Source organism: Zeus faber (genome assembly GCF_960531495.2).
Source record: "Zeus faber genome assembly, chromosome: 6".
NCBI classification, from domain to species: domain Eukaryota; kingdom Metazoa; phylum Chordata; class Actinopteri; order Zeiformes; family Zeidae; genus Zeus; species Zeus faber.
In genome coordinates, this window is record NC_137201.1 from 2,607,274 (window position 1) to 2,626,380 (window position 19,107).

Here is a 19,107-nt window from a genome sequence, read left to right on the forward strand (position 1 = left end):
GGGGATGGAGACAGGGAGAGGTAGATAGGCAGAAGTTGGGGGAGAGATGGAGAGAGGTGGATAGGTAAAAAGACAGATAAAGAGAGAGAGACTATAGGTCTGTGATATGTGCATCATTCCCTCGAGCACTTGTGCAAATCCCTCCACACACAACTCTTGTCCACCGAGTGTCTACCTGAGCATCATTCCGTCTCTCTCCCTCTTTTTCTCCCCCCACCCCCTCACATTTCTTGTACCTACCTTCGAGTGCTTCCGCTCTTGACCCATGCCCTCCCTCCCACCCTCCCTTCGCCCTCTGTTCTCTTCTCATCGCTCCCTCCGTCTCATATCCTCTGGTTCCAGTGTGTGTGTGTGTGTGTGTGTGTGTGTGTGTGTGTGTGTGTGTGTGTGTGTGTGTGTGTGCGTTTGTGTGTGTGCGTTTGTATGTGTTCAAATTTTTATTTTTTAAGGCAGAGTGCGTAGGAGGCTGCTGTCTGTTTCGCTCTGGTCCCTCTTCTACCTTGGCAGCCCAATGTGTGTGTGTGTGTGTGTGTGTGTGTGTGCGTGTGTGTGTGTGTGTGCGTGTGTGTGTGTGTGTGTGCGTGTGTGTGCGTGTGTGTGTGTGTGTGCGTGCGTGCGTCCCTGCGTGCGTGCGTGCGTGTGTTGGTTGGTCGAGGTTTTGGTGGTGGCGTTGAGGGGACGGGGGCGCTCTGACTTCAAGTGCTGCCAAAATCATGGCGGAGGCAGTTGGTAGAGGTGGAAGGGGGTGGTTGGTACAGAGAGAGAGAGAGAGAGAGAGAGAGCGAGAGCTTTGAAAGCAGGAGGAGTAAGGAGTGCATGAAGCGACAAGAAGGGAAGGAAGTGATGATATATGACAAGATGTCACTTGTGCAAATCAAGCAAATATTTTTAAAGCTATGAATTGTTAATGACAAGGGTGTGGAAAACTGTGATTCTGAGATAATCACCTTCAAAGTTTTTCCCACACTTGGCTTCATTCAGCCAGCTCCCAGAATGCAAATGGTTGGAGGACCAACAGAGCCTATCTAGTTGTCACATGGCTACTTACCCTGCTGAATGGGGACTTGACACCCTGCTGAATGGGGCAATCTCTGCTTTGTTCTTGTGTTTTGAGGGAATGTTGAACAGCGTCATCGACACACATCTTTTGTTTTTAAAAAAGCTTTTATTTAGCAGTAAGAATATACATGTTTTATAAAAGTGGAATTATTTAGGAGTTTAAAAGTGCAGACAACACAACAAAATGTAGAGTCTATCAATACTATGAGTCTCTGAAAATCATCCTTGGTGTGTCATTTAATATATAAATGTGCGTATGCCAAATATCTTCTAAGCTCTTGGAGTTATTATGTTGGTTAACCCCATCCCTATCCCAGCTACACTCTGAGAGCCTGGTAGGGGCCTCTTTTCATTTTCTTTTCATTTGTAGGTTAACTTGAGAATCTTGTGCATTACTACTTGTTCATAATGTGCCAATCACCAACCTCGACGGAATTCATCACGTAATCAAGTTCTTCTGTTGTAACAACGGCCGTATCGTTGGTCTCCTCCGGTGGTTCTTGAAAATATTCTGTTTCATCGTCACATTCAGGTTGAAATCCGCTGTTTGAAATGTTCTCAAGTCCGGATAATATCAGATTCAGCTTAGCTGTCGTTCTCAGCATCGCTGTCAGAGAACTGACTATCATCTCAGAAACTTAAGTCCAGTATGCGCTGCTTACACTGCCTTGGATATATCGCACTGTTCTGATTAAGGTCCGAGATGTGATTCAGAACTTCCTCCACCCACTTCTCGTAATCCATAGCAACACAGAGATTAAAGTTTTCACAGACAAGTAAAACTGAAGGAGCCTCGGAAATGACGTTAGCATTTCTTCTTCGATGGTACACGTTGGTACAGGTCCCCTCCAAAATGATGTTTCCATGTGTGTGTGTGAAAAAGTAGTACGATTTAAAGGTTAAACTCTATCAAAATGGTTTCACATTGTGACTTCACATCACATGAAATATGGAGGAATGATCTTCACCTTCGCTTTAAAGGAAGTGATCGATTGGCGTTGTTCAGTGCTGTTCAGCGTCTCGGTAAGTGAATTGTGTTTCCCCATGTAATCTAACGGTAATATTTAACTCAACGGTTTAACATTTTTCTACTATTTATAAATCAAACTGGGTTTTGAAAATACGTTGAGATATTTAAAAAAAACCACAAAAGAACACAAATCAGGAAAAAATCTAATTTTCCTTCAAGAAAGGTTTTTTCCAGCTTATTTGGCTGCTCCTGGCGATTTTAGAAATGCATGAGATAGCGGTTTTTGCTGCAGTGGGTCACATGTTGGCGGAATGTACAAGATAAAGCTGATTGATCCAAAAAGCAACAAGGGGAGACAATCTCATCTAATAGTATATCATGTAAGTATAAGGGATAATGTCCAGCCAGCTGGTCATTACCTCAAAATAACCCCTGACAGGGTGATTCATGATGTATTATTAATATGCACTTCCAAAGCTCAACAATATGTGAATCTATTTGCTGTTATAGAGCGCTGCAGGGTAGACGCCTCCAGAGAACAGGTCCGCGTCAGGCCCGATCCAGGTAGTGTCGTATCCAAAAGGTCCAGACATGGGCCAGGAAAAGTCTGGATCTCTGGACGACACTTTATCTGTTCAAGTGTCAAAGCACTTGAAAGAAAAATACAGGAATCTTGCAGAGTCTGATGCAAAGTGGTTGTGTGTCTGAGAGTCAAGTACAGCAATAAACAATTGGTATGCCTTGGAGGCTGACTGACACCTTTACTTTTTGTCCTTCCTTATAAACCCAAGATGTTCCCTCCTTTCTGGTACATGCCCTGCCTCTTTTGGTGCAAGGAACCAATCACAGTCTTTTTGGATGCGCCATTTCTTAAGGAATCCTTCAAGGGTTCTGAAAAACTGGTATATATATATATTATGGCTTAAAACAACATGTAATCAGGTTTTTGTCATGTGCGGGTTCATAATTAACCACAACATTTCCCCCCCTATATGACTTCTAAAGTTGCACACCAACAGAATAGCAAGGATAAGACCAATGACGTGTTTTTAATTCACAACGTGCACTGGATATATTGTACAGCACCGCAGGATAACAAGACCGGAGCAAGCAAATTGATAACATAGAGAGATATATATGTGAGCAAATGCATAACATAACTATTAAAGTACGTGCACGGATAATACAGGCATATATAAAAGTCCAAAAATACAGTTTGTGATGGGTGTTTGTCAGCAACTGCAGTGTAGGTGGACGTGGTGTGTGTGTGTGAGTGTCTGGAGAGTGGAGGGGTGGAGTTGCTGCGTCTTCAGCTTCCATACCTAGCACCACCACCGCACGGTGAGGATGAGTAAATTATATGAGAAATTAAAGTATGTTGTCTATGTATATTCATTAAAACATTGTAATGCATGGTTATGCTTCCTGTCCAGTTAGGCTGGACCTGGGACACAAATTGTTCATTTTTCGCGCATAACCAGAACATGCCTCCCAGGGGGAGAGTTGCCTTAGAGAGGTCAGGCTGTCGGTATTGGCTTATCGCTGTCTAATTCTTCTCATGCACATGTCCCCTACTTGGCACTAGCTGCTGACATTGGATCCCAGAACAAACCTGTGCCTGGATCTGTGCCTTGTCTGTGGTGGAAAACCAGGCACAGGTTTCCTATAACTGGTGGTATCAAAAACTCAGCCCCTGTCAGCATTTTATTTATTCTGGCTGGACAGATTTTTTGGTCGTTGCTCCATCCTACGGTTGTTTCCCCTCCTTCCAAGTGCATGGCACAGTGCGCAAAGCACTTATCTAGGCTTGGGTAACTTCCTATTTCACTCCCTGGAATTGGCCTGACTTGTGGAAGTTTTGTAGCATTGTAGCAGACCACACATGTTTTCGACGTACTTGTTTAGGCAAAAACTCTAGCCATTTATTGAACATATTATACCTCCACTGTGATGTTTTTTGTTTGCCCCGCCCTGCCTGACGCTGTATCGGTGTGTCCCTTTTTTCCCGGTGACCTTGACCCGTGTATGTGTACCCTTGGCTGGCTATACCTCTGCCCTGTTAATGATGGTTAGAAACAGTAGTATAGTAGTATTAGTGTGGCTGCTGCTAATGCCCTTACTGGTACCCTAGGTATCATTTCTTTGGCCCTTTCCTTGTGATGGTGTTTTATGCTGTCATATTGTTGACGCTCCCTTTCTGGGACTGGTTGCCTGGCCAATCCGACTTCCCGCTGGGCTAGGGGTCTCACTGCTTGCTCAACTGCTGTTTGTTGCACTGCTGCTTGTGGCGTCCCTGCTTTCTTGCCTGTGTCTCTCCGCCTGGCAGCCAGTCTCCTGGATCGTCTTTTTCCCTGTGGGCAGGTGTCACCTTCCCCCTCCTTGTGGTGCTCCTATCCCTGCTGGGCAGTTTCACCTGCCCCTTTCTATCCCTGCGGGGCGGTTTCATCTGCAGGGGTGGTTTTTCTTCCTCTAAAAGCCGCAAATGTTCTCTCTGGGTCTTCTGCGCGGCAGCAGTGATTTAGGTGGAACCAGAATTTCTTACCTTCTACTTTAAGGGAAGTTCTGGTTGCTAAACGGACTTTGAACTGTCACTCACGCCTCGGTTGGTTCCACTTTCTTCTGAAGACCTTGACGTACACCCAGTCCCCTGGACATATTCTTTGTTGGTCCTCTGGGATGTCTGCTTCTCTGTCGTCTGTGGCACCTTTCAACTGTTGAAACAAAGCTTTATGTATTTGTGTTAGATGCGATAAATAGCTTGAGCTCCCTCTCAAGTTGCTTAGGCAGTAGTCCTTCATATGGACCTCTGAGGTAGGACACAGGCATGGGTCGACCAGTAAGCATTTCATGTGGGGTTTGGTGTGGTATTATGTTAGTGCTTGATTGCATGGAGAATAGTGCCAGTGGCAAGGCCTGCATCCAATTGAGCATGCCATCTTCCATTATCTTGGCTAGTTTGGCCTTCAAAATTCTGTTAGCATGCTCGACTGTCCCTTGCAACTGAGGATGATACACACATCCAAATCTCTGTTTGATTCCCAGCATTTTTTACGCTGTCCTAAATGTCCTAAAATGTGGGGCCCATTGTCTGAGATTATGCTCTCGGGAATGCCAAATCTTAGAAATACTTCCCTTCCAAAACTTTGCCACTGATCTGGAATCTAGCTCTGGTGTGGGCACTGCCTCTACCCACCTGTTGAAATGACAGACCATTACCAGGATGTATCTGATTCTCCCTATGCGTTGCATCATGTCCACGTAATCTATCATTAAATGTCTAAAAGGACCATCTGGTGGTGGAATGTGTGCTATAGGGGCTGAAAATGTTTCTCTGCCGTTGTTAGTAGCACATACTTCACACTCATACAACGTTCTATCAACCGTAACTGCCAGAAAGCGTGACCACCATACAACTTGGAGGCGTCTTATAACCTCCCCCCTTGCGAATGGTCTCTATGGGCATTCTTAATGGAAAACACAGTGATGTGGGTTGCACAAAATTACCACCATGGCTCTGCCACAGGCCTGTTTGGAGGCCACCTTGTGTATTCTGAATCGCCGCTCTTTTTAACATTTTTTTCTTGTCCGCAAACTCTGTCCTAGGCCAGGATGAGGGAGGGCAGGGTTAAGGGTCCTCAGCCACCAGTAAGGGTCCTATAGTCTGGCTGCATCATCGGCAGCATTGTTACCCTTGGCTATGATGGTGTTTGGTTTTTGGTGTGCTGGGCACTTAACGATGGCGAGCATTGAAGGGAAGTGCATAGCCACTAGTAGCTAGTACTAGTAATACTTCTGTGTGTGTATAGGGTGTTCCATCTACAGGCAACAACATTTTGGCCGCTGGGTTGACGATGTTGCAGCGGCGAAGGGTAAGCTTGGGGTCAGAAAGTATCACTTAGTTCATACAAACCGAGGACTTGTGAGTAGCGCTAAAGCTGGTGGGACTTATATAACGTTACTGGGTGGCCCATGGCTAATGGGAAGGCTTTTTGGAATGCAAAAACTGCTGCCGCCAATCCCTGGTAACAGGGAGGCAACCCTGATTCCAGGTTGTCTAACAATGTGCTGTAATAAGGTTGTTTGCTTATTGGTGTGTCTTGCATCAGTACTGCGCATGCGTAGCCTGATCGTTCTGCCACATATAGATGAAACGGCTTGGAGTTGTCTGGGTTGCCAAGTGCTGGGACGATTGCATGTCGCATTTTAATGCCAGCCTCCTCAGTCCACTGTAAGTGTGCTTCATTGCTAGTTTGTCCTGCTCTAATCAAGGCACGCAATGAGGCTGTTTTGAAGGCAGTCACAAATCCAAGGCCAAATGTACCCCGCCATGCCCAGGAAGGAGAGCATGAACCTCACTGTCTGTGGTTTTGGAGCGTTAACTAACCGTTTTTATTTGCGATTGTGCAATTAGTTTCCTGTCACAACTGTCTACCCAAAAAGTTAATTTCAACTTCTCTCTGCTGACTTTGTGACCCCTTGTTCCTTGTGCTGTGAGAACTTCTTTTTCTTTTTCTTTTTCTTTTTCACACTGATCTTTGGTGGGACTGCAGATCAGTAAATTGTTTACATACTGAAGAACTGTACTGGAAACCTGCAGGTCCTGTAGGTCCTGGGCCAATACTCTGTTAAAGATTAGTGGGCTGTCTAAAAAAACCTTGTGGCAGCCTCGTGAATGTGTATTTGGAGCCCTGATAGGTAAAGGCAAGCAAATACTGTGAATCAAGATGTACTCGCACGCTAAAAAAAAGCAGAGCATAAATCAATCACAGTATACCACTTGGTGTCAGGTGGAATGTGAGAGAGTAGCGTATGTGGGTCAGGGACAACTGGTTGTTCGGCATCAACAATGGAGTTAATGGCCCTCAGATCATGTACCAAACGATAATCATGAGAGTGTGGTTTCTTAATCGGGAAGCTCGGTGTGTTACAGGGGTCTGTGGTTTACCTTGGAACCCCTGCTGCCTCCAGTCCTGCAATTGTGGGCCGGATACCCTCTATGGCGTGTTGTTTGAGAGGATATTGCCAGGCTAGCTAGCCTGGCTCCTTTTTTTATTTTTATGCGTACAGGTGCCCCTGATTTTACACATCCTACATCTGTTTTATGTTTTGACCATACTTTCTTTGGTACTTGGTTTAGCAAGATCTCATGCTCTGAGGCCATAAGCTGTCCGGCTCTAATGCATGAATTCATCACAATGTTCGCTGCCTTTCCAACGTCATAAACTTGCCCTGATATCCTGACGTATTGATTGTCGGGAGAGACATGGATGTATCTGTTGCTAGTTGGCTTCCAGGCGAGCAACTGTAGTACTGTTTTGACCATTAGACTTAATCCATGAGACTCATGTCCTTCTGCAATAAAGAAAAAGAAGCCTATTATTGTGACTGATGAACTGGCGAGGGGGAGACTGCAGCTGTTTCTCCCAATACATGAGTATGTCGACCTGTTTCTACCATAAATGTGTGTTCTTTTTGTTGTATTACAACAGGTAGGGCCATTACAAGAGGTGGGGCCATTTTTTCATGCAATTTAGAATTTTTATTTTGTGATCCGCATTGGCGCCTTATTATTAGCTCCACTGGGGATTCCTTTCCCCTGCCATCTGCCGACCCCCTTCTACTCTTCCCTTGGCCGGCCCCCATATAGCCTTGTTGTGCACTGCTTGCTCGAGACCTGGGTATTTATGGTTCCTTGTCCAGTTCCCTTATTCTAATTAGTACAATTATTTTCTCTGCGGTGACTCCGGGTTTAAATTTATTCTCTCCTGTGGGGTTATATTCTGAGCTTACTGACCCATCTCCTTTGGGTGTCTGACTATGTCTGTCCACTTACCTGCTTCCTCCCTGACTCGCCTGGGGCTGACAATGATGCTCAGCTGTGTGGTACCCCGAATATTGGGTTTAATGGAATGGTGGCTTCCGCACTCGGATCGTTGCACAGCTGTTCTAGTACTGTGTTAGTGTTCTTAGGGACCACCAGTTAAGCAACGCTTGCTCCCAGGGAACATTTGGGAAATCTTCCTTTACTTGTGTTCAATTGACAAACTTGGTTATCTGCCAAAGTTTTAGATTGATCATCTGTGCGCCCTGCCAGTGCTCCGCGCTCTCCTCATCTCTGTATTTTCCTTCTAGCCAAAAGTGTGTGTGTATACCTGGCGTTTCTGGGTTTCCCTTCCCACTATAGTGTTCTAGTCTAATGACTTTGTCCTCACTAACGTGCTCCTCGTCCATTAACTGTCATTTATCTTTCAGCTTGTAAGTCAGACAGCCACCCTGATTTAGGAGTATTCTAGTGTATGCAGACTTTTTTATTGATACTTTCACCAACTACGTATTATAGGACATCGCTTAAGACCCCCATCTCACCCTGAGTAGCCAGTGCAGAGCTGCAATCCACAGTAGGAACAATGCTAATCAAAATAATGTCAGAAACCCTTTCAAACCTACAGTATGTCGGTTTCTCTATTTTTCTATGTTCTTCTTGACACTCCACCCACTTCAGGCAGCTTATGTATAGTCTTTGAGCCAAACTGCAGACATACAACTTATTTTACCGTTATATTAACAATATTTATAAGCATTTATATAAATTTTCTTGGCCAAGTGTCGCTGCCCCAGGGCTCTCTAGCGACGCGTGTGATGGCCTATCGCTTAGGCAATTCTCAATCTTAATCAACTTCCTGTCCGTTTGGCTCTTTCCTTCACTTGGGACCGCTCTCCATCCTGTGCCATCACAGCCTTATGCCTAGGACGAAGAGTGGTATCCACAGTAGTAATGCTGGCTTAATGTCTTATCTCTTATGAGTTCTTTTTGAACTTTATGTCTTACCTGTCTTGCTCTCTTTCTAAAATAGACTTCCTAAACACTAGAAAGATGTATGTAATTACTTTGAGATGACCCCTTGGGCAAACTGTATGTTTACACACATCTGGGCCCTGCTAAATCTTAGAGTAATTATGACATACACGCCATTGTCTCTTTATAGACTCAGGAACATAATACTCTATAACAAACATCTGTACACTGCTATGTTTCCAATAAACACTATAAGTTTACCAACAGATTTTATTGAATACACAAATTACCTTTTTGTCTCAATACTGTAAACGCGACTAGCATACTACAGACTGGACGTGTTGTTTTTGGCAATTTTACACTCTTACACTCTTACGTCGCCGAACACACAGAAGAACCCTATGGTTCTTCTGTGTGTTCGGCGACGGTTAGTGTTAGCCAAACTGATCCCCCAGCAAACACAAGACAGACCACAAGCCACCGATGATAGCCACATTCAACAGGGAACATTCAAACTTACCACACCATGGTTTTCTCATAACATCTATTCACATAGATTATTTGCATCAGCCTCTGTTTTAGTTCCTCTTTCTGCTTCAGTTTTTAATCACAGTGATCTTTGAACAAGGTCAGTAATTTAGGTTACTTGGAAAAGAGACTTTTTCGATACCTGTAACCTGGGTGGAGTCCTGCACTCAGACCAAATTTGCAGAAGATGAAAAGGCTCTGCTTACCTTTAAATTTGTTGGCCAGTTGTATTTCTGAGGTGCAGGCTGGTTACCCACAGGTTTCGGGTCTCAGTCTCGGGTCTCCTCCTGGCAGAAAAACACAGGAATCTTGAGTCTGGTGTGAAGAGGTTTATTGGGTATCTGAGAGTCAAGTACAGCAATAAATAATGAGTATGCTCTGGAGACTGATTGACTCCTATACTTTTGGTCCTTCCTTATATACCCAAGATGTTCCCTCCTTTCTGGTACATGCCCTGCCTCTTTCGGTACAAGGAACCAATCACAGTCTTTTGGGATGCACCCATTTTTTAAGGAATCTTTCAAGGTTTCTGAAATACTGGTGTCTTGTCTGGGCAAGTCCGGGCATGTTCTGCAGACGAATAGAACAAAAGTACATGGGGGGGGGAGGTATAACACAGTGGGTTAATATTCAGACTTCATGTACCAGTGCTAAAGGGTGAGAACAGGGTGAGACGCAAGCTAACAGGACCGGTGTGGTTAACCTTAACCTTCATTTTTACAAGACTGTAAAAATTTGTCTTAAGTCTTGATCTTAACATTTCTACAAAAGTAGCAGCTCTGATTCCTCCAGCTAGGGAAATACATAGTACTGGGGCCCGTAGTGAGAATGCTCTGGAGCTTGCAGTTTTCTTTTTAACTCAGAGTGAGCATACGACTTGACATGGTACAGAATGTACCACTAAGGTTCCATGCCGTGTAGTATTTTATAGGTAAGTAAAAAACCTTAAAGTCACATTTTAGGTCAGCTGGGAGCCTGTGCAAGATAGCCAGTATTGGGGTAATATGGTCAAACCTTCTAGTTCTGGTCAATATTCTTGCCGCTGTGTTTTGTACTAACTGGAGGCTTTTAATACTATACATGGGAAGAGCAACACATTACAATAATCTAAGCGGGATGTTAAAAATGCATGGCTATGGTTGTTGCATCATTTATAGATAGACTATCTTAGAAATATTGCGAAGATTAGAAAATGCCCTTCTGGTTCAGTTCTAATGTTCTTAGTATGCAGCTGAAAAGGGAGAGTGGGGTCAACTATAACTCCTAGATTTTTGATGAGTTACTTTGGGTGATTGTACAGCTATCAAAGTTCAGAGTGGTATCCTTGAACTTGTACTGTGTCTGGCAGGATCAATAACCAGCGTCTCAGTTTTCTCAGAGTTGAGGAGCAAGAAATTAAAAGACATCCGCTATTTAATTTCAGCAAGACATGCCTCTAGAGTACGACAATTGGGTGGGTTGGTTAGTTCTACAGGCATGTATAGTTGGGTGTCATCAGCATAACAATGAATACGTCCACATACACGGTGTGCTGCTCCGTGAGCTCAGTGCAGCTTTATTCTCAATAAAATAAATAACAAACCCCCCCACATTATTCTGGAAGATTCTCCGTCCGGACTCTACCAGTGTACCAAGCTCTGCTAGCAGCACACGCCACGTGCAGTGCACCGTTGCCCGGGCCGGAGCACCTGGTTTCACCATGGGCTAGTGCGGAGGGTTAAAGCAATCGGTATAGGCTAACCGCCTATAGCGATTGCTTTAAACCTCTTTGCATAGAGAAAGTGTCCAAGTTACGCACGGCTTTGTTCCATACGCCTTTGTTTCGTTCCATTAGATGTAAATTAAAATAAAAACCTCTAATGCCAATGCACGTCTAGCAACATCTAGCAGTACTGATGTGGGTATCCATTGCTAATAAAAAAAGAATAGGAAGAGCTGGGCTAGTGGGCCGGCTACGACCCACGCTATGGGGGTGCCTGTCACATTTAAAGTTATCAAATTACTCCGCTCTAACCGAGGGACACATCCCTCTAGCAGGGACAGCCTCTCAAGGAGCAGGGTGCACAAGGAGCATGAGTCCATACTCACAGCTGTGTCAGAGCAGCACTCAATGTTTTGCTTTGTTTGTAGCTTGTAGCTGTAACGGGTGTGGTTAGGACCCAAATGCAACACAAAGACAGGCAGGGATATTTGGTAATGTCTTTTATTTGTAGAGCAGACGGAAGACAGGCAGGGAGCAGGCAGGATACATCGTCGGGACCAGGCAGGTTCGATAACGAGGAGTGCAGACAGAAGACAGGCGGAGTGGCAGGCAGGATACGTGGTTGGAGCGAGGCAGAGTCGGTAGCGGGGAATCAGTCCGGAGAACGCTGGAGAGTCTGGTGCAAGCATCAAAGACAATCTGGCAATGAGTGACTGGTGAGAGAGGCATATATAGTGGTTAGATTGCAGATCTGGAACATCTGTGTGCGCAGGTGAATAGAGTTGGGCTAATGGGACAGGTAAGGAGAGGGAGGGGAAAGTAGAAGAAGGCGGAGATCATGACAGTAGCCACTGTAGCGAGAAGCCGGTGTAGCCTGTAGCTGGTGTAGCTGGTGTAGTCCGAGGTTCGCTCGGAGCTTCACCAACACAATTTATCAATTGGGAATGCATGTAAAGTAGTTTAAGCGATACAATTTCCAAATAGCAGAAGTCGACGTAGCACAGCACTCATCGTCTAGTTCACTTAAAGCATTAGGTCAAAAAGAACAAATCGTTCGCAAACACTAGTGTCTGTTTAGTGAGGGAGACCCACAGGCAGGTATCGTGAGGGTGTGCTCCTAAACCAAGCATTCCATAACTGCCACCTGGAAAACACTCAGATGTCACTGTGTCTGCTTTATTTAATCATCTATTATTATCGCAGCACTGGAGTGCTTTTATGTTGAACTTTCCCGAATAAAACCCGGTGTGCCGGCAAACCTCCAGCGAAACCTACATCTCTCCATCATTCCGAGCTGAACCGAGGTAGCAAAGCCTGCTATAATTATATTCTGCTGCCTTTTTATGAACCAAACGCTCCCCCATTACAGAAGTGCCGGATTTATTTTTTACAAGTAAAGTATTTACACAAAAACATCCAGTTTTTATGAAATTAAGTCCCATAGCAACCAAAAGCAATGAGTAGATGGTGTGACGCGGCACAGGACAGTGGGGACACACAAGGTTTTTGTTTGAAACGGGATGGAACGGGACTGGTCCTTAACTCAGTTGTGTTTAAATCATGTTGTTTCATACAAGTTAGGAAACACACAAATATTAGGGTTTTCAATCAATTCAAATATTTAATCTCAATTAATCGGATGATTGTCCGTAGTTAATTGCGATTAATCACAAATTAATCGCACATTTTTATTCTGTTCAAAATACCTTAAAGGGATATTTTTCAAGTCTTTAATGCTCTTATCAACATGGGAGTGGAAAAATATGCTTGCTTTAGGCAAATAAGTGTTTATTTGAAATCAATTGACAACCCAAAACAATGACAAATATTGTCTAGAAACCTTCAAAGGTACTGCATTTAGCATAAAAAAAAAATGCTCAAATCATAACATTGCAAACTCAAGTCCAGTAGCTCTGTCTGTGTAGTGTGTTCTTTAACTCTTTCTTTATTCTCCTGCAAGCATTGTGTAGATCTCTTTTTATCCTATGGTTATGGCTTTTTCTTATCTGCAAAATAAGAAATAAGAAATGTTTATTCAAGGAAACAGCTGCTCTCACTCCTAACAATGGGGCAAGACACATCTCTGTCTGCTCTCACAGTAGTGAATCCACAATAGCGTCCAGACTGTTGCCAGTTAGCCACGTTTCCGTGAAACAGTAAACTACACTCTCTGTTGATCTTCTGCTTCCTCACCAGACCAGCTGGTCAGTCTTGTTGGCCAGTGCCTTCACGTTCCCCATTACGACTGACGGAATATAGGGCTTGCACCTCAATGGCTTTGCCATTAGCTTAGCAGCCCCAGTAACTGTGCCTAAGTTAAGTGGCAAGGGCAAAGGAGGGAGACTTGCACTCTTCATTAACATCAGGTGGGGCAACACAGGACATGTAACTGTAAAGGTGAATATCTGCAGTCAGAACATTGAGTTGCTTGCAGAGCAGAGATGGCATGTGACATCATCCACTATTGCAAAGCTACAAACACAACAAGCGTCGGTGCCATCCTATCTACGGGTCGGGCAAATACTCAAAATAACAGAACGTGCGTTAATGCATCAAAATAAAACAAGTGCCTTTAAAACAAATTTGCGTCAGCGTGTTATCGCGTAAAATTTGACAGCCGAAAAAAAGATTGTTATCTAAATTAAAAACACAGAAAAACCGCTCTGAGTTAGGTTTGCGTTTGGCCTCGAATGCAAAGGATTTCAAAACAGCACTCCTACTGTTGTGGAGGCTCCGCACTTGCCATCTTTAATGAGCTTACACCATAACAACCCGGAGCAAATGAGCCTAGTGAAGGAACTGAATGAGTGAGAGGAGGCGAGTCTATGTGGGCGCTGCAGCAATGTGTGCCAACTGGCCGTCAGAGAGAAGAGAGAGAGAGAGAGTGCAGCTGCTATATCGATAGTGTGAAAAATTTGTATTGAAACCGTTTAAAATATTCACAATCGATAATGTGTCGAAAAATAGATCACTCGTAGAACACTATAGAACTGCAGACATGTTTTTGTTTACTGGCTTTGTGAGTGCAGGCATCTTTATCTCAAAATGCGCAAATATCACCTCAATTAATTGGCCGACCGATTAATCGCTTGACCACTACATATGACTAACATATTTACTGTTATTAATGTTAAAACCCGCTAACCTGTTTAAAAAAAGGAAAATAATACTTGGATCGAGGAAAATTATGATGTGGTGACATTTTCTTTATCAAGATTTCGCAAAACAAAAAACAAATAAAATGGGAATATAAATTATCTTACATATAAAGCTAGTTGAATAATGTTTTGCACACAATCCTAGACTGGTCAATTATTCTCAGAAGAAATAATAATAAAGAGAAAGATCTTTTGTTAATTTTCATGACATTTTGACCCGTAGTGAATGTTTAGGTTGAGTTGCCTATATTTAGTTTGATCATTTGAGTCCTTTTAACTTGAGTGTTTACTGTTTACAGCCATTACTTGTGGTATAGTACACTGTCAAAATTGGGTCATTGTGATCGCATGATCATTATTTCTTCATAATATGATCCTTAATGATTAACATACAATACAATGTTTTCCCTCCATTAGAGTCATCTAACATGCTGTATCAACAAACTTCCAAGTTGTGACACACTTGGTATATACAGTTTTCTTGACTAGGTTTTCTCCTGCATGTGATATTTTGCAATTTGTGTCCTGGGCTGAAAAACATTTAATCATTTCTTATGTGAAGCCTTTCAATAAGTGAATAAGGGTAGCCTTCCAGAAGGGTCTTTTTCAATACTAAGCCATTCTTTCTTCAAGTTCAGCCGCCCCTCACCCACTCTGCATCACAGCCCACATGTTTGCAGTAAGGCACTGGGCATTGTTGCACGTCCTTTGGCAACATTTATTTTTCCTTTAACCTTGGTCAGTCTCCAATTGACCTTTTGTATCCCCCCAAATTATTTCCATCATTTTGCCTCATTCTATCCATCTATCCTTTCTTCCTTCCTTCATTCCTTCCATCCGTCTCTCTATCTGTCACAATTCTCTTCATGCGGGGCAGCAGAATCTAATCAGAAGAAATCTCCATATTCAGATACACCGGGACACATTTTGGTGTCCGGGTGCTGCTTTTTAAGTAAGCACAGATTTATTTCAAGTTTTTATGCACTGGATCTTGCTTTAGGTTTTTCCAAGCATGAATATTTTGTTTTTTGCTTTTTGTGGAACTGTTTATTGGAATTTAAATCATGTAACCTTTATTTATGTGGGCATGAGGCATTTTCAAAAGGGGGTAGTACAGTTCAGATATATATAGACATATTATTATTATTATTATTATTGTTATTATTGTATTACAATTTGAAACCATCCCACAGTGTAAGAGGCAGGCTGAGATTTGTAACGCTTAACATTCTTATTCAAAAGCTACCTACTATTGGAAAAGATAACACTTTATTGATCCCCAGGGGGGTTGAAATTCGGGGTGAAATTTCAGCTCTATCAGCAAAGAGCCGGAACCCGTGTGATACATTTGGATCCTATGGACCCCATTTCTTACTCCCCTTCAGGCTTTTAGAAAGTCCATCTTTATTTAATACCATCCTCTTACTATACCAAGGTATTGTAAGAAGCCCCCGACCTTTTGGTAGTGTTGAGGTGGCCTTTGAAGCTTTTACTTCTTTGGCATCAAGTCTGTTTAAGTGAATGGAGTGAAGCTCAATGCAATTTTAGTTCGGTTTTGTGTATTGTATTTTATTTTCCAGCACTAGTCAATGGAAGAGTATGTACGCATGAGGCATTCCACCGCAGTAGAGTGCCAAGTGTGGATTCCATTCATAATCTAAATGGAATAAAATCAGTTTGTTTTTACTTTGTCTTAGAACAAAACTAAACACATTTTTCTAAAGGTCTCATCTTGTAGGTTAATATATTTAAGTTTGAGACATTTCTGGAGACCCTAAACTGAAATACTGACCATTGAACCCTTACCAGTGGTCATCTTTGAAGACCTTTAGGTCAGTAATTAAAATAGCTTTTGGTATCTGTTTTAATTACTGACATATAGACATACACAAAAAAGGTAAACTGTTTTGGACAGCTCTAGACATAAACTTTTAGAGGGGTGGTCGTGTTGTAATTCAGCACTTTGCAAATGACATATATAAATGGATGGAACAGGGATATTCCCCGACCTAATTAACCCCTAGTAATGCATGCCTATTTTCACCCATAAATTTGTTTCATTTCATGGTTTTTAATAATACAACTACTTTACCCATGAGGCAATTGCATCAATATGCATAACAAAATGGCATGGAATTGTAGTTTTTATAGTTGGCTAGGGTTTCGATTTCAAACATTTATAAATAATTGAGCTTTGCAAATTACACATTTAAATTCTGACAATGAGGGTATATTCCCCGACCGAATTAACCCCTAGTAACTCATGCATGTTGTTTTTCACCCTGACCTTCTTTTCTTTTTTAGGTTTATATTAATAGAACTACTTTACTTTACTTTCATTTGTTTCATTTTATGGTTTTTAACTACTTTACCCATGAGGCCATTGCATCAAAATGCATAATACAATGGTGTAGAATTGTAGTTTGTAGTTTTTAGGGTTATGGTTTAGCATAAGGGGTTTCAAAAGTTTATAAATAATTGTGTAAATATTACGCAATGTATATAATATATACTTTTTTTACAACCTTATTTACAACCTAACGTACCTTGTTTTAGGAAAAACATGTTTTATTCGCGATGTCATGTCGAAGTAATACACTGCCCATAATCCTAAGTGTAAGCAACATCTCTGATTTGTGGAGCTCGCTGTTACCATGGAAAAGTTTCCGCATTGGCTGATCAATACATTCAAATTTTCAGGCAGGCGCGTCCAAAATCCAACAGTCAGGTGAGTGAGTGTCAGGAAAAATAAATGAAACCCTCAAACGGGGGAACTCGGTAGAGAACTTTTAACAGTAGGTAGAGTACTTTTAACAAGTGAATGTGCCTGGATAGAGTGTGCCCGTACGGGCATGCGGGTTTGTGTTTTTTGCTGTAAGTAAAGACCTGGGTGGAAAAGTGCCTGTGTGCTTCTCTCTTCTCTTTGCATTATAAATTTTGCTAAAGATGGCCGAACCAATAGCTTCAAGACATTTTGCATCCAAGCCCAAAAAAAAAGACATTCTTGCATGTGGCCTTTCTTTCACACAAACGCTTGACGGTGCTTTCGTATAAGTTTTCCTTGACATCAGTGTCCTTTGGAACTAATTTTATGTAATTATCTCACCGTGTTGCTTACAATTAATCTGTTAATCTAAATATTGTGCTTAAACGTATGCGTAGCATAGTAGAGAACTTTAGCTATCAAAGCAATACTATAGCAACAAACATACTGCACGGGAATATTCCCAAGATGGCGCACAATCAAACAGACAAGAAGACAATAATTTGACGACCAAGTACATGTTCACCACACTAAAACTTTGTGTCTTCTGCATGTCACCGTCCTTGAGAAGCCAATCTCTCGTGGGACCAATAGCCAACTAATTACTGGCTATTCGGGTCTCGAATTGGCTAAATGATCCGTCTTTCAATCAGTCAACCTTCCAATAAGGCCCTTGGGGTGTTGACCTGGGTCACAAACTGTTGTAATATTGAAAAAAAGAAAGCGCTTAACCAATCAATTAAGCTCTCCCAATCTCTTAAGTCAAAGTCTTAACAGGCTAATGTCCATTTCGCACCATGCAGCAAAAAAGCTGCTCACTTTCTCACCCAGGCAAAAAGTCGACTTTCTATGTTCAACTTTGCTGTTTGTGGAGCTCCAGAAGATGACGTCCAATGATGTCCAGTACACTGAAGCGTTGCGAAAAGGGTTTCATGTCTAAACCTGCATAGTTAAAAAGCAGAAAAGCCAATTGTTTTCAGAAATTAATAAGGACATTAAAAAGATACAATGATCCATCAAAGAGCTTTCCTGGCAGGATGTAGTGAGTGGAACAACAGGACCGCCAGGCACGTTTAATCATTTGGATTACGCTACGTGAATGTGACTAGAAACTGATAAGCTGCACATCCTTTGCTGGCAGTGCCGGACAGACCAACTCTTTTGGGAGAGTCATTCCTTTCGAGTGAGTACATTTAAATGTATAGAGTTTTTCACGTACAAGTTGTTTTTCTTGGATTGTATGTTATGCACATTGTAGGCCAGCAGAGGACAGGGCATCCAAAACCCCGGTCAGAATCACAATATCTCTTGCAAAACGCCAAGATATGCAGCGTTACAATGTTAGTAAGTTCAGGTACAAGGTACAACGACTAGTGTGTGAAAAGTGGCTCAACGCAGGCACAGGTCTTCATTTGAGTGCACAGTCTTTACTGCACCAGGGTACATTGGTAGAGAGGGAAGTTTGTGTTTTCCGTTTTGCGCAGTGGGTTAGTTTTGGTCCATGTGTTGTGCGTTCGTGTTTTTGCACCTTCAGGTGTCCGTCAGGGTGTGAGACTGATACAGTAGAAGAGGGGGAAGCCTGAGGGCAAAAGGGGAGAATGTGAATATGTAAAAATATGTTGTTTTTGTTGTTGTTGTTGTCGTTGTTGTTGTTGTTGTTGTTGTTGTTGTTGTTGTTGTTGTTATTGACTAATTTGCAGGAGAACAGATGGATACATAAAAGTTTTTTTTTTCCGTATTCACCTTAAACACACACCGACACAGAGTCACACACACATACCCCGAACACACCCACCCGCCACCTCTGAGGAAGAAGGGGAGAAGCTCTCTGGGCTTAACAGATGTTGGGTTTGCATGTTTGATTTCTTGCCATAGGCTGTTTGGACCCAAAATGCACTGCTCTCCTGTTATTTGTTTTATTTTTTTTATTGGGATCCCATTATGGCATTCAAAACTTACCTTTTTTTAATTTGTGTTTTTTTTTTTATTCCCTACCAACCTGTAGTTGTTTTGTCATTTAACATTTATGTTTGTTTTAACATTTGGCTCAAAGGTTCAGCAACATCTTGATAGCTAACTTAAAGCATGCCGAGGGCCTGATATGTGGACTCGAGTCATTGTGCCTTAGAC

The 19,107-nt window shown here is 42.5% G+C and overlaps 1 protein-coding gene across 1 annotated transcript in view; it reads left to right on the forward strand.

Annotated features, from left to right (window-relative positions):
• Positions 1 to 19,107, forward strand: part of ntrk3a (neurotrophic tyrosine kinase, receptor, type 3a) — a gene marked incomplete at both ends in the record, with an annotated part of 251,997 nt that overhangs the window by 47,285 nt on the left and 185,605 nt on the right. The window lies entirely within an intron of this gene.